The sequence below is a fragment of the Papio anubis genome, chromosome 16 (assembly GCF_008728515.1).
Source record: "Papio anubis isolate 15944 chromosome 16, Panubis1.0, whole genome shotgun sequence".
NCBI classification, from domain to species: domain Eukaryota; kingdom Metazoa; phylum Chordata; class Mammalia; order Primates; family Cercopithecidae; genus Papio; species Papio anubis.
This window is the reverse complement of record NC_044991.1, coordinates 72080673-72096187: the sequence shown is the minus strand read 5'-3', so window position 1 is coordinate 72096187 and position 15515 is coordinate 72080673.

Here is a 15515-nt window from a genome sequence, read left to right as displayed (position 1 = left end):
TGGGGTTTTATTATTATTATTATTTTTTGAGATGGAGTCTCGCTCCGTTGCCAGGCTGGAGTGCAGTGGCACGGTCTCAGCTCACTGCAACCTCTGCCTCCCGGGTTCAAGCGATTCTCCTGCCTGAGCCTCCCGACTAGCTGGGACTATAGGCATGCGCCACCACGTTCAGCTAATTTTTGTATTTTTAGTAGAGACGGGGTTTCACCACGTTGGCCAGGATGATCTCGATCTCTTGACCTCGTGATCTGCCTGCCTCGTCCTCCCATAGTGCTGGGATTACAGGCCTGAGCCACCACTCCTGGTTTTTGTTTGTTTTTTAACGGGCCAGAGTCCCTGGGCTATAACCTCCAAAAGTATTTCTTAGCTTTGTTTTTTTCTCTCCCTACGTGAGACAGGAAAGCTAAAGGAGGCAGTAGTTGTCTAATTGCCCTTCCCCTAGGCTAGTAAGATGCTGGTAAAGTAGTATCCATTGAGGGCGGGCCTTTGCTACAGAGAACAGAGCACTCTGGGCTTATTTCCACATGGTTTCCTTACTCCACTCCCGTCCGAAGTGTGAGGGAATCTTGTTCGGTTCTTCACTGTGAGAAACTGGTGGGACTCTGGAAGGCCAAACTCACAAAAATGTACCTCCGCTCCCTAGCCGCCCCCCAAGAACGGGCACCTGGGTTTTTTAAACCCTCAAGCTAGTCCACACTCAGCCTCCAGCAATTCATAATTACTGTTTAAATGTTCCCACCAGTTATTGTTTCCAGCTGCTTCTGCTCCTGGTAAACTGTGATTCTGTGTATTCTCCTGTCTCTCTGGTTTTCCGGCCGGCAGTGTACCCTATGACCGCAATTTTCTGAGCATCACTTGAGCCCAAGAGTTCGAGGTTGCAGTGGGCTATGGATCATGCCACTGCACTCTAGCCTGGGTGGCAGACCAAGACCTTGCCTCAAAAAACAAACAAACAAAAAATCTATTTTAAAAAAGTACTCTGTTTCACAGAGTCAAAGATATGCATATTCTCATATTTAACATATCTGAAATCATGATGTGTTTTACCATCAGTGGCATGTCATGGTTTAATTGGCAGCATCTCCCCTCCCACCCACATCCTTAGAAATACATGAAACTATATATGTATATAAAACATCTTTTAAAATCAAGAATATCTCAGAGCAATGCAATGTGAATTGTTATTTTTGTCTAAGTAACACATATGCGTAATTTCAAAAGCCAGATGATTTTGTTTTCATTATGAAAAAGGGCAGTACCCCACCCACCATCCTTTTGCTAACCTCTCCCAGCGGGTGGTGATTTTCAACTCATTTAGCTGTTACTTCTATTATTTGCCTTCATAGTTCTAAATAACATAAACAGCTGTTTGTTTATTTCTAAAACAACAACAACAACAACAACAAAACCCCACAATTGGGACTATAGGAGGCTGAGGCAGGAGAACCGCTTGAACCCAGGAGGGTTGCTGTGAGCCAAGGTCACGCTATGGCACTATAGCCTGGGCTACAGGAGCAAAACTCTGTCTCAAAAAAACAAAACAAAACAAAACAAAACAAAAAACACCACAATTCCTTCTTTTTTTTTTTTAGACGGAGTCTCGCTCTGTTGCCCAGGCTGGAGTGCAGTGGCGCAATCTTGGCTCACTGCAAGCTCCGCCTCCCGGGTTCACGCCATTCTCCTGCCTCAGCCTCCTGAGTAGCTGGGACTACAGGCGCCCACTACCACGCCTGGCTAATTTTTTGTATTTTCGGTAGAGACGGGGTTTCACCGTGTTAGCCAGGATGGTCTCGATCTCCTGACCTCGTGATCCGCCTGCCTTGGCCTCCCAAAGTGCTGGAATTACAGGCATGAGCCACCACGCCTGGCCCACAATTCCTTCTTAAATTCTCAATTTTGGATAAGTTTCTATTGACTTCCTACTATGGACTAAGAGATTTTGCTCTCTAAAATCATTTTACACATATACCACTACAGCATTCTTTCAGTTTATATATTACTTGGAATTTTTTTCCCCTGGAGTTGACAATTGCTTTAAAATTAGATTTTATTCTTATTTAAGGCTAAACCTGCGCATAGTTGAATAGTTGATATGGGAAAATAGTTCTTCAAGGCCTGTTATATGTGTGTGTTTTAAAAGTTTTTTTTTTTTTGAGACGGAGTTTTGCTCTTGTTGCCCAGGCTGGAGTGCAATGGCATGATCTCAGCTCACTGCAACCTCCACCTCCCGGGTTCAAGTGATTCTTCTACCTCAGCCTTCTAAGTAGCTGAGATTACAGAAGCCTGCCACCACGCCTGGCTAATTTTGTATTTTTAGTAGAGACGGGGTTTCTCCATGTTGGTTAGGCTGGTCTCAAACTCCCAACCTCAGGTGATCTGCCCACCTCAGCCTCCCAAAGTGCTGGGGTTACAGGCATAAGCCACCATACCCGGCCTTAAAAGTCTTTAACGCCTTTTCCTATAAACTGCTTCTATGAGCAACCACCTTTTGCTACCAAAATTATGCACTTAATTTGTAATTCCCTAATTTTCTTACTTTCAGCAATATCTATTGAGTACTTTTTACGGAATATAAAGACTGTCTCTTTACACCCTATGCAGCATCTTCTCCAAATCCCCCAAATCCCACAGGTAAATGTCACGTTCTGTCCCTCCCTATGCATCCTTTTTTTCTTTCTTTTCCTTTTTTTGTTTTGTTTGTTTGTTTGTCTTTTGTTTTTGAGACAGGGTCTCTGTCACCCATGCTGAAGTAAAATGTGGCACAATCTCAGCTCATGCAGCCTCAACGTCCTGGCCTCAATCAATCCTCCCACTTCAGTGCCCCTGTAACTGGGACTACAGGTGTGCACCACTGTGTCCAGTTAATTTTTTGTATTTTTTGTAGTGATGGGGTTTCACCATGTTGCCCAGGCTGGTCTTGAACTCCTGGGCTCAAGTGATCCACCTGCCCACCTCCCAAAGTACTGGGATTACAGGCATGAGCCACTGCTCCAGGCCCCCATACATCATTTCAAAATGATTATATGATAATTTTAGTTAAATTTGTATTCAGTGTTTACAGTTTTGTGACCGTAAATACACTATTGTCAACCTTGCCCAGTTGTATTCCGTGATGGCTTTCCCTTTATTATATAACTTTTTGTTTTCCCTAATATTAACAAAGTTTTTGTTTCTTGTTTGTTTGCCAAGTTTTCTATATTCTCATTGCTAATGATTATTCTCTATTGCTGCTGTAACAAATTACTACAAATTTAGTAGCTTAAACAGAACCCACTTCTTATCTCACAATTCTGTAGGTAAGAAGACTGAGTATAGTGTGTGTCTGCTGAAATCCTCCACTTAGAGTCTCACAAAGCCAAAATTAAGGTGTCAGCGGGGCTGCATTCCTTTCTGGAGGTCATGGAGCTGAATCCACCTTCAAGCTCATGGAAGTTATTGCTCAGATTTCATTTCTTTCTTTTCTCTTCTTTTCTTTTTTTGAGACAGAGTCTTGCTGTGTCGCCCAGGCTGGAGTGCAGTGCAGCGATCTTGGCTTACTGTAACCTCCGCTTCCTGGGCTCAAGTGATTCTCCTGCCTCAGCCTCCTGAGTAGCTGAGATTACAGACATGTGCCACCACACCTGGCTAATTTTTGTATTTTTAGTAGAGACAGGGTTTCGCCACATTGCCCAGGCTGGTCTTGAACTCCTGAGGTCAGACAATCTGCCCACCTTGGCCTCCCAAAGTGCTAGGATTACAGACGTGAGCCACCGCTCACGGCTCTTCATGGTGTTTTAAAATGTGACACCATCCCTCCAATGTCCTGTAAACTAGTAGTTCAATCTAGAGGCCTGATTAGATTTCAGTTCAGTTTTTGGCAATAATATTTTATAAACAGGACTTGTATTTTCTATGGCATCATCTCAGGAGGCACATAACGTCTAATTGTTCCTCAGTGATCTCTCCCAATCTGAAAATATACTTTCTTCAGTTCTGGAATCATTTTCATGAATTATTTATTGAATATTTTCTTCCTTCCTCTCCCCATTTTCTATATCTTCACTTTCCAGAACTCTGATTATTCAGGTGTTTAGACCTCTTGGAATGGCTTTCTAATTTTACTGTTGTTTTTTTTTTTTCTTTTTCTTCCAATTTTTCATCTTTTTGTCTTTGTGTCTGTTTTCTAAATATTGTCTTCCAACCTGTACTAAGTCATGCTTCTGTGCAGGAGATAGGAACAGAAACCACTCTAGGTATTGTAGGCAGAAAGGGATTGACTATAGGGAATTAGGTGGTTACAAATTCATGAGAAGAGCAGGAGTTGCAGAAGTCCAGGAGGCTTTTGTTTCAAAGTCACCATAGATGTGATTGAGAGGCCAGAGGTGCTGCTGCTGCTACTGCTCTTGTCATTGTAACTATCTGACACACATGAAGCTGGGCACTAGGCAATGGATCAGGGAGTCTAGCCACTTTGATTTTGCTCAAAAGTAAAGTTCAAAGATAAAGACAGCAGTTGTTTGGCTGGAATGAGAAGTTGAAATTGTAAGGCAGTCTATGATATTTCAAAGTCTTTGCTATACATCCAACCAATTTTGGCTTTTCATTTTAATGGAACTAGGGCTGAGATCCTAACTCAGAGAGGTCTATAGTTTTAATCAGAAATAGAGCTCCTCAGTGGCTCACACCTATAATCCCAGCACTTTGGGAGGCCGAGGTGGGTGGATCATTTGAGGTCAGGAGTTTGAGACCAGCCTGGCCAACATGGTGAAACTCCGTCTCTACTGAAAATACAAAAATTAACCAGGCATGGTGGCCAGCACCTGTAATCCCAGCTAGTCGGGAGGCTGAGGCAGGACAATTGCTTGAACCCGGGAGACGGAGGTTGCAGTGAGCCAAGATTGTGCCATTGCACTCCAGCCTGGGCGATAGAGCAAGACTCTGTCTCAAAAAAAAAAAAAAAAGATATTTTTTAGCATTTAATTTTAAGTAGGGAAATTCCTGCTGTATTCATTTTTAAATAATGTATATTTATTACACAGTAATGCATGGATATATTTTTATTGTAAGAAAACTAAAATATTAAAGATTAAAAACTAAAATTCCCTATGATCGCCACCCCCAATGCCATTTCTCCTCCCCAGTAGTAACAGCATCTCAATTATATATAGCAACATGTATTATCAGTGATGGTAGGTTAGGTTATGCTGCAATATCAACATCCTCAACGTCTTAGTGTCTTATAATAATAAAAGTTTTTGTCTTTTGTTTGTTTGTTTTTTCGCTGAGACAGGGTCTCACTCTATCTCCCAGGCTGTAGTGCAATGGCATGATCATGGCTCACCGTAGCCTCGACCTCCTGGGCTCAGGTGATCCTCCCATCTCAGCCTCCCAAGTAGTTGGGACTACAGATGTGTGCCATAAGGCCCAGCGAAATTTTTGTGTTTTTTGTGGAGACGGAGTTTCACCATGTTGCTCAGGCTGGTCTTGAACTCCCCGGCTCAAGCAATCCATCTGCCTTAGCCTCCCAGAGTGCTGGGATTATAGGCCTGAGCCACTGCGCCTGGCCTAAAAATGTATACCTTAATTCATGTTTGTGATGGGTTTAATTCAGCTGTATCTCTGGACGCAGCTGGAAGAAGCAGCTGCAACGTGCTGATCTCATGGAAGAAGAAATGAGAGAATGGGGGAGCCGCTTAAAGCTTCTGCTTGGATGTCTCACATGTCACTTCCACTCAAATTCCCTTGGCCAAAGCAAATCATATGGCTATACCTGACTTATGTGGGGTGGGGATGTAGAATCCTTCCAGAGGGCGAGTCAGTAAAAAAAATTCCACACTTTTATAGTGTATGTAAAACTCTAGAAATAGATATCATTTTAAAATAATTTATTAGGGCACTGAATCTTACTTTCTTCATGCAAAAATATGTCTTAGAGGTCTTTCCATGTTATACAAATAGATCCATCTCTTTTTAATTTAATTTTTAATTTTTTTTTAAACCCCAGGGCAGAAGGCACCATCTCCTTTTTATTTTATTTTTGTTTTTATTTTATTTTTATTTTTGAGATGGAGTCTCGCTCTGTCGCCCAGGCTGGAGTACAGTGGCGTGATCTCGGCTCACTGCAACCTCTGACTTCCGGGTTGAAGCGATTCTCCTACCTCAGCCTCCCAAGTAGCTGGGATTACAGGCGCCCACCACCATGCCTGGCCTTTTTTTTTTTTTTTTTTTTTTTTTGTATTTTTAGTAGAGATGGGGTTTCACCATGTCGGCCAGGCTGGTTTCAAACTCCTGACCTTAAGTGATCTCCCTGCCTCGGACTCCCAAAGTGTTAGGATTACAGGCGTGAGCTATGGTGCCTGGCCAATTCTTCCATTTCTTATTTGAGAATGTTAAAGAATGCATCTCCAATCAGCCAGTGGAACATTGCATTTTATTTTTTTGTTAATGGCTTGCAACCCATAAAATAATCCATACACTATATCAACATGAATGACCAAAATTTATTGGTTATTGCAGCTGGACAGCATGCATAGCCTAGGTCACAGGTGGGTGGATGACAGACAAAACCATTTTTACTCTCTAAATTCCTCCTCCACTACCCTATCACTGATGTTGTCTCCCTCCCAGCCATCTCCCTTATTTGAGGAGCAATTCATGGGGAATAGGTAGTGGGCTCTGCAGTGCATCCTGTGGTACGCCACCAAGACCCCCATCCCCAGAATGAGGCATTTATTCCCCCAGCTGCTGGGAGCATTGGCTGCTGGCAGCTCTCAGCTGAGTCCCTATGACTGTTTGATGTGGACATTCCAAGGTCCTGTCCTCTTGCCATCCCAGCTCCATATTCCCCATGGCATTAGCCAAGGCCTCTGCTGAGTTTGACTGCAGTTTGACTTTTCCCTTCCACAGATGTAATCCCGACAGCACTCTGCAATAGACTTCCTGACTGTAAATCTCCATGTTGGAGTCTGATTCCTCGGGACCTGACTCACAACAGCCCACCACAGGCTCTGAAGTCAGACAGAACTGGGTTTCAGTCTTATCCCAAACATCAACTAGATACGTAACCCTAGAGATGATAAGTCCACTATACACCCTGTATGCCTCGGGTTTTTAATATCAACTGAATGTTGATAGTTTCTTGGAAACTGCAACTTTAAGTGAAATGATGTATGATGAAACCATTTTTTCCCTCGTAATCATAATGGAAAGGACATTACTTGAGGACGTGCTGCACATAATTTTGCTTAAAGTCGCAGTTTCCAAGAACCCATCGACAAAGTTAAGTGAGGACTTACTATAAACACTTCCTGCAGTTACTGCGAGGATGAAATCACACATGTAAAACACTGAGCACAGTATCTGGCGTATGCTAGGTGCTCAATACAAGTGCTAGCATGTTAGTAGTACTATTACATTAAACTGATAATCTTGGTAGAGTAATTGGGAGATCCAGGACAGAGGAGATGGAGAGATTTTGCTAAAATTCATTCTCTCTTTTCCCCTCCTTGCCTGCATTTCCAGTGCCCTCACGCCCTGCTAAAGCAGAAATAGACCTGTTGTGCTAACTCGTTTCCGGAAGATGGCGCCAGCAGATAACGCTGCAGTCCAGTCCCTTTTTTTTTTTTTTCTGTGTGGGGTTTTGTTTTGTTTTTTTTTGAGATGGAGTCTCACTCTGTCGCCTAGGCTAGAGTGCAATGGCATGATCTTGGCTCACTGCAACCTCCGGCTCCCAGTCTGAGGGATTCTCCTGCCTCAGCCCCCCAAGTAGCTGGGATTACAGTCATGTGCTACCATGCCTGGCTCATTTTTGTATTTTTCGTAGAGAGGGGTTTCACCATGTTGGCCAGGCTGGTCTTGAACTCCCAGCCTCAAGTGATCCGCCCACCTCAGCCTCCCAAAGTGCTGGGATTACAGGTGTGAGCCACCACGCCTGGCCAGGAACAATTTTTCACTATTCACAGATGACATATCAATTTCACATGTGTTATCTCATTTGCTTCTCCTTCACCAACCATTTACCGAATGCTGATTATTCCATCATTTATTGTTTTATCCCTTCGCCAACAAATGCTTACTGAGCACTTACTCTAGCCAAAGAGTATCTTTAAATGCCTTCTCAAACGTGATGACTAAGAAACAAAAAAGGAAATAGAATCCTAAGCCCCTGCTGGAGAGCTGGCCTTTCCAAAGATGAATAAGACAAGTTCCAGCCACTGATTTCTTTCTGGTTCTGGGTTGATGTCAACTCATGCTCTGGAAGGAAGCTGCTTTCATAAAGCAGAAGAAGCTTAATTCAAGTGAAACTGAGTCAGAAAGAAAGTGATTCCTCTGCAGGTGCAGCTGGGGTGCATCTCGGAGACCGTCCGCAGTACTTCCCACAGGCTATTGATCTGAGAGCAGAGCATTCGGTCCTTAGACTGGTGAAAATTGCTGAGCAGGCGAAAGAAGAATAAAACCCGTAAAGGGAATGGAGAAAAGATGTTGAAGGGCTTCAGGGTAGGGAAGATTAGCTAGACTGCATTCAGGAGCTCCAGACAGAAGTGACTCTGCAGGTCTTTGAGCTTCGCAGGCGGGTCTGCAAGCAAACCTGGAAACCATGAGACCAGGGCCTGGTGATCTATTTCTTTGGTGGGGACAGAGGTGCTCACCCTCAGCTTTCTTACACTCACTCCAGAACTGTGACAGAGTGAGCTCACCTGAAGATGAAATTGCACCTCAGCAGTGCAATTTTAGGGGTGTCAGAAAGGGCTCCTTCTATGGGTGAAATCTCTTTCAACAGTTACTCTCTGGTGCCCCAAATGCCACAACTGGTGTTCCTTTTTTTTTGTTTTCTTTTCTTTCTTTCTTTCTTTCTTTCTTTCTTTCTTTCTTTCTTTCTTTCTTTCTTTCTTTCTTTCTTTCTTTCTTTTTTTTTTTTTGAGATAGGGTCTCACTCTGTCACCTAGGCTGGAGTGCAGTGGCGCAATCTCGGCTCACTGCAACCTCTGCCTCCTGGGTTCAACCAATTCTCCAGCATCAGCCTCCTGAGTAGCTGGGACCACAGGTGCATGCCACCATGCCAGGCTAAGTTTTATATATTTTTGTAGAGATGAGACTTCACCATTTTGGCCAGGTTGGTCTCAAACTCCTGACCTCAAATGATCCACCTGTCTCGGCCTCCCAAAGTGCTGGGATTACAGGCACGAGCCACTGCGCACAGCACATTAGTGTCCTTTAATATTAATATTGCAGGAGTTAAAAACAGGACTTATATAAAGAAATGTGTAATTATTTTGGCTTGGAGAAAAGTCTACAAGTGTACACATCAGTTGTTAACAGGGGTTATCGTGAGCCAGAAAGTGTGGAGTAAGTAAGGGAGATTAATGGAGGTTGGAAAAGGAAGAGGAAAAGGATAGGTAAGAAAAAAAATCATACTTAAAAAGGGTGCTCTTGATTAAAATAATGCGTATTATTTGTTATGATTTATGAAAAAGGTTACTTCTATTGCCCATACGCATTAAGACAGACATGAAAGATGCCCACTAAAATGTTAACAGTAGTTAATATATGCTGATGAGATTTCAAAGAATGTTACTTTCTTCCTTATAACTTTATGTATTTAAGTTTTTTATAGGGAGCATTTAAATCAGGAAAGTGGGAAAAAACAAAATTAAGAACATTATTGCAAGCCAAATGAGAAAAGCAATAACAAAAAATAACAAAAGCAAAACAAAATTTGAGCCATTCAAATTCTAACTTCTCTATTCCGTGGCTGTGTGACTCTAAAGAAATTACTTAAGTTCTTTGATCCTCGGTTTCTTCCTCTTTAATTTTTAATTTATTTTATGATATGGTGTATTAGGCAGCGTTCTCTAGAGGGACAGAACTAATAGGATGGGTGTATATATGTAAGGGAGTTTATTATGGAATATTGACTCACATGAGTTTTCTTGAAAGCATATGCAGTAGATTATAGAATCACAGGGGAACCAAACTCAGAGGTTGAGAAGCCAGGCATGGTGTCTCCATTCACATTAACAGAATTGGCCTGGGGACACTTCTGGCCCTCTGGCTCCAGACATCCATTGCTGCCCGTAACCCCACTGGATTGTCATCTCTGGAGCTTGATCTTACTCTCCCACCACACCTGCCAGAGAACAGTCTCTATATGAGTTTGAAAATCGAAGTCCACGGCAGATGCACCTAATGGGCAACCGTAAGTCACACACTGATGTCCTCCATGCAAAGAGAACATGGCATTTTCTGCTTCCTCTGTGGAATTGAACTCTGGGTTCCAAGGAGTTGAATGAAGGAGGTAATTCCCTTACACAAAGAAAGTGGGTTCAGATGCATCCAGCTAGTAAGAATGACTTACAGTAAAATTGTGAAATCTCAATACTCACGTTTCCCTGTCTGTAAAATGGAAATTATATTAGTACCTTTCTTAAAATATTATTCACAGGATTAAAAGAATTAATACATGTAAAATTCTTAGAATTATGTCATCCACATAATGCTTTCATGAATACTAGATCTGATTTTTCAGTTATATGAACTTTTTGGCTTAAACCATTTGAGAGTTGGTTGTTACTTTTCTTTCTACTTGCAACTTACAGTCCTGACTAATATGAGGACTAATAATACACAGGGTTGTTGTAAAGCTGGAGTGAGGAATCTATGTAAAGTTCTTGGTACATGGTGATATGGCTTGGCTGTGTCCCCACCCAAATCTCATCTTGAATTGTAGCTCCCATAATTCCCTCGTGTCATGGGAGGTACCCGGTGGGAGGTAATTGAATCATGGGGGTGGGTTTTTTCCATGCTGTTCTCATGATAGTGAATAAGTCTCATGAGATCTGATGGTTTTGTAAGGGGGAGTTCCCTGCACATGCCCTCTTGCCTGCTGCCATGTAAGACGTGAGTTTGCTGCTCTTCATTTACCTTCCACCATGATTGTGAGGCCTCCCCAGCCATGTGGAACTGTGAGTCAGTTAAACCTCTTCCCTTTATAAATTATCCAGACTCAGGTATGTCTTTATTAGCAGTGTGAGAACAAACTGATACACATGGGAAATTCTCAGCAAATAATATTAATATCTACTTATTACTGACATTAATACTGTCACTACTAATTAATGGTTTTTGTGATCTTCTCTTATGCAACTGCTAACATCAAAGTTTTGTAAGAGGTACCTGAAAGGGCAATCTAGGGAGGGGTTTTGAGTATTAGGAGTTTACAAGAGGTACCAGGACATCAAAAAGAAAGAACACCGAGGAGGGAAATCGGCTTATAGGTGAACTCAGAAAATAGTTGTTGAATTGTTGTGGAATCAGGAGGACCAGAGAGAGACCTTGGGGTGTACACAGAAGGACATCTTTATTGAGTGCACGCAGACCCAGCCGACTTAACATCCAAAGACTGGGCCAAGAACAAAGACATCACTTGACTTCCATGCACACTTTAAAAAGGGGTGGGCTAGCTTGAAGCAGGCTTACAGAGGTGTGAAAGCAGGGATACAGAGGCAGGACAAAGACAGTTAAATCAAATTGTAACAGGTTCATAACTCAGGATTACACATGACCGTTGCTATGCAACCCAGATGTCCATTATCTAGGTTTGCTTAGTGCCTAGCATGGCTTATTCCATGGCCTTCACTATGACGCCCAGGTGGCCTGCTCAGACGGTTTCTGACCTTCACTCCACTGCGTAGATAAAACAGAATACTTGGAGTCACCAGTCACAGAGAACAAGAATCTATAAACTCATACCATAAAGCAAAGGAAAATTTGTTTTTCTTCTCCCTGTGTTGAGGGAGTGCCGGGAGAGTCTCCAGAGCACATTCCTTTGTGTCCTGGCTTCTCAGATAGGATTATCAAGACTTTCCCTGGGTCTGGGCTATGCCCATTGCTGCCTCTGGGACAAGTCAGCCTAATACAAGAAAGCTTATTTCTCTTTTTAATTTTATTTTTCTTTCTTTCTTTAATTTCCCGCCTTAGAATGGATGATGAAGAAGATGAAAGAATTTATAAAGAGGCTCTTTTCTTCTAGTAGCAAGAGTTGTATTCATTATGAGAGACCTACTCTGAGCTATGCACTGTGCTGGCTATGGGAGCTACAGAGATGATACGAAGCACTGTATCTATTTTTTCTTTTCTTTTTTTTTTTTTTTTTTTTTTTTGAGACAGGGTCTGGCCTTATCACCCAGGCTGGATGCAGAGGAGCAATCATGACTCACTGCAACTTCAACTTCCCTTACTCAAGCAATCCTCCCACCTCACCCTCCCAGGTAGCTGGGACCACAGGTGGGTGCCATGCCCAGTTAATGTTTTTGATTTTTTTTTTTTTTTTGGTAGAGATGAGGTCTCACTATGTTGCCCAGGATGGTGTCGAACTCCTAGGTTCAAGTGATCTTCCACCTCAGCCTTTCTAAATTCTGAGATTACAGGTGTGAGCCACTACAGTTAGCCTGTATCTGTTTTCAAGAAGTTTTCAGCCTGGTGCAAGGGTTGAAAGCCCAGGTTCTAGTCCGGTAACATAAACAAGGGAAGTGGGTCGGGTGTGAGGAAGGAACGTGAGTAAAATAAATACTTCACTTTCTTATTAATCCACTATAAGAAGGAACAGTATTGCAAGAATGATGACATGAGGCTTTAATGCCAGGGAGACAGCAGGGCGTGGTGGGGACTGTGAAGAAATGGAAAAGGCATGCTGTGTCCAAAAGGGACCACTGCTAGGAGGGCTGGACCCATGTTGCTGGATTTCCAGTTTATTGAGAGAAGCCAAAAATCTGGATTTTAATGTGAAATCTCTTAATTTTTAGTTTCTGGAGATGAACGCAAACAGCTCAAAAACACCATGTGGCCCCAAATGGAGCAGGCCAAAAAATAGCAGGATTCTGTCTGAATGCCAGACCTGAGCCTGAGGGTCCAGTGTATGATCTGCAGTCCACTGTGAGAGACAGATGGGTGCGGGGCAATTTAGAGGCAGTTTAGTATGTGCAAAGACAGAAAGATGTGGTGTGATGTACACAGAAGAAGAGCTGGAGGGTCTTTGAGGAGGAGGCCTAGAGGAGGACTCAGGTAGGTCAAGAACAGTGCCTGAGTTGGCACTGTGGTCGGGCAGTGTAGTCAGAGGAACAGCATAAGGGAGTGCAGTGGGTCAGGACCCAGTGGGCTGGCAAAACTCGGATGGGGGTGAGGAACGGGAGCCAAGCTGGGGAGGTGGGCAGGGCCGCATGGAGCATAGCTTTGACCGAATTGTCAGTCTGTTCATAAACTGTGATTTTCCTGATGGTAATTTCTGCTCCTTTTGATAGAAAACTAAAGGTTGTTTCTATGCCCCCAAACCAAACACTTCCTGTAATAAAAAGAAGCCCTTTCAGCTATTGAAGTTGGCAACAGCCCTCCCCCTCCCTCCTTTCCTCCTCCTCACTCCTCCTCATCTGTGTCACATTCTCACTCCCATGATATTCAAGAAAATAAATACTTTTGACCTTTGTCAGAACACCTTGGACTTGCCAGCACAAAAATAAACAATTTGAACAGAGGAAATGTTTTCATTCTTCCCAAATCGCTCCCTTTTCTCCATGTCCAAAGCCAAATGTAGTTGATGATTCAGAAGTGGCAGGGGTGGCCAGCAGGGCCCTGGGCTGGGTGTCAGGAGCCAGTTCTAGTCCTGGGCTCACAGACTGATTCCTTGTGTGACTGTGGATAAGACTGGGCCCCATGTGCTTGACGGCCGGGAAAGCAGTAGGTTGGATGGTCTCCAAGAATCTGAGGTCTCTGCTCTTCCTTCAGGACACGGATCTGGACCTAACGTCAGTTTGGGCCTCGTCCCTCTAGCCAGTACATCTAGCCATGTGCCAGCTGCTCTGCCAAACTCTAGCCATACATAATTTCACTTAATCCTCTTACAAGTCCAGGAAGTGAAGAGTGTCACCCCACCTTCCCAACTTATAGAAGAAGAAGCTGAAGTTCAGGGAGGTTAAGCAATGGCAATTTTTTTTTGAGATGGAATCTTGCTCTGTCACCCAGGCTGGAGTGCAATGGCGAGATATCAGCCCACTGCAATCTTCGCCTCCCAGATTCAAGCAATTCTCCTACCTCTGCCTTCCCAGTAGCTGGGATTATAGGTGCCTGCTACCACACCCAGCTAATTTTTGTATTTTTAGTAAAGATGGGTTTCACCATGTTGGTTAGGCTGGTCTTGAACTCCTGACCGCAGGTGATCCACCGGCCTTGGCCTCCCAAAGTGCTGGGATTACAGGCATGAGCCACCGTGCCTGGCAATTTACCCAATGTGAAAGCTCCTATGTATGACCTTAGACTACACTATTTGAGGTCAGGCGCGGTGGCTCACTCCTATAATCCCAGCACTTTGGGAGGCTGAGGCAGGCAGATTGCCTGAGGTCAGGAGTTCGAGACCAGCCTGACCAACATGGTGAAACCTCGTCTCTCCTAAAAATACAAAATTAGTTGGGTGTGGTGGTGCATTCCTGTAAGTCTAGCTCCTCAGGAGGCTGAGGCAGGAGAATCGCTTGAGCCTGGGAGGTGGAGGTTGCAGTGAGCCAAGATTGTGCCACTGCACTCCAGCCTGGGCAAGAGAGTGAGACCGTCTCAAAAAAAAAAAAAGAAAGAAAGAAAAAGAAAAAAAAGCTACATTATTTTCCAACTTCAGTACCCTGGAGATCGCCTCTTTTAATCATTTTGATTTTCTCCCTAAATGTAAAGAACAGCGCCATGGTCTGAATGTTTGTGTGTCCTTAAAATTCATATGTTGAAATCCTAGCCTCCAAGGTGATGGTATGAGAAGGCAAGGCCTTTGGGAGGTGATAATGGGATCAGTGGCTTTATAAAAGAGGCCCGAGTGAGACCTCTTGGCCTTTCACCATGTGAAGACATAGGAAGAAGGTGCTGTCTATGAACCAGAAAGAGACCCTCACCAGACACTGAATCTGCAAGCATCTTGATCTTGGACTTCTCAGCCTCCAGAACTGTGAGAAATAAATTTCTATTGTTTAGAAGCCACCCAGTTTATGATATGTTAGTCTATTTGTGTTGCTGTAAAAGAATATTCGGGGCAGGGTTTATTTTGGCGCAGGGCTCTGCAGGCTGCCCAAGAAGCATGGCACCAGTAACTGTTTCTGGTGAAGTCTTCAGGCTGCCTCCACTCATGGAGGAAGGCAAAGGGGAGCTGGTGTGTGCAGAGATCACATGGGGAGAAATGAACCAAGAGAGAAAGGGAGGTTCACAGGTTGTTTTTAACAACCAGCTTCTTAACAACCAGGGTACTAGTAGAGCAAGAAAGCACTCATTATCACTAGGACAACACCAAGCCATTGATGAGAAATCCTACCCATAACCCAAACAGCTTCCATTAGCACCCCTCCAACACTGGGGATTACATTTCAGCCTGAGATTTGGAGGAGTCAAAGAAACCATGTCCAAACTATAGCACAGCGTGAACACACTAGGACAAATAGCTGGGAAAATGGGCCATTCCCTGTAGTCTACTTGCAATCCCCGCTTTCTCCACCTCCAATTGTTTGACATTTATA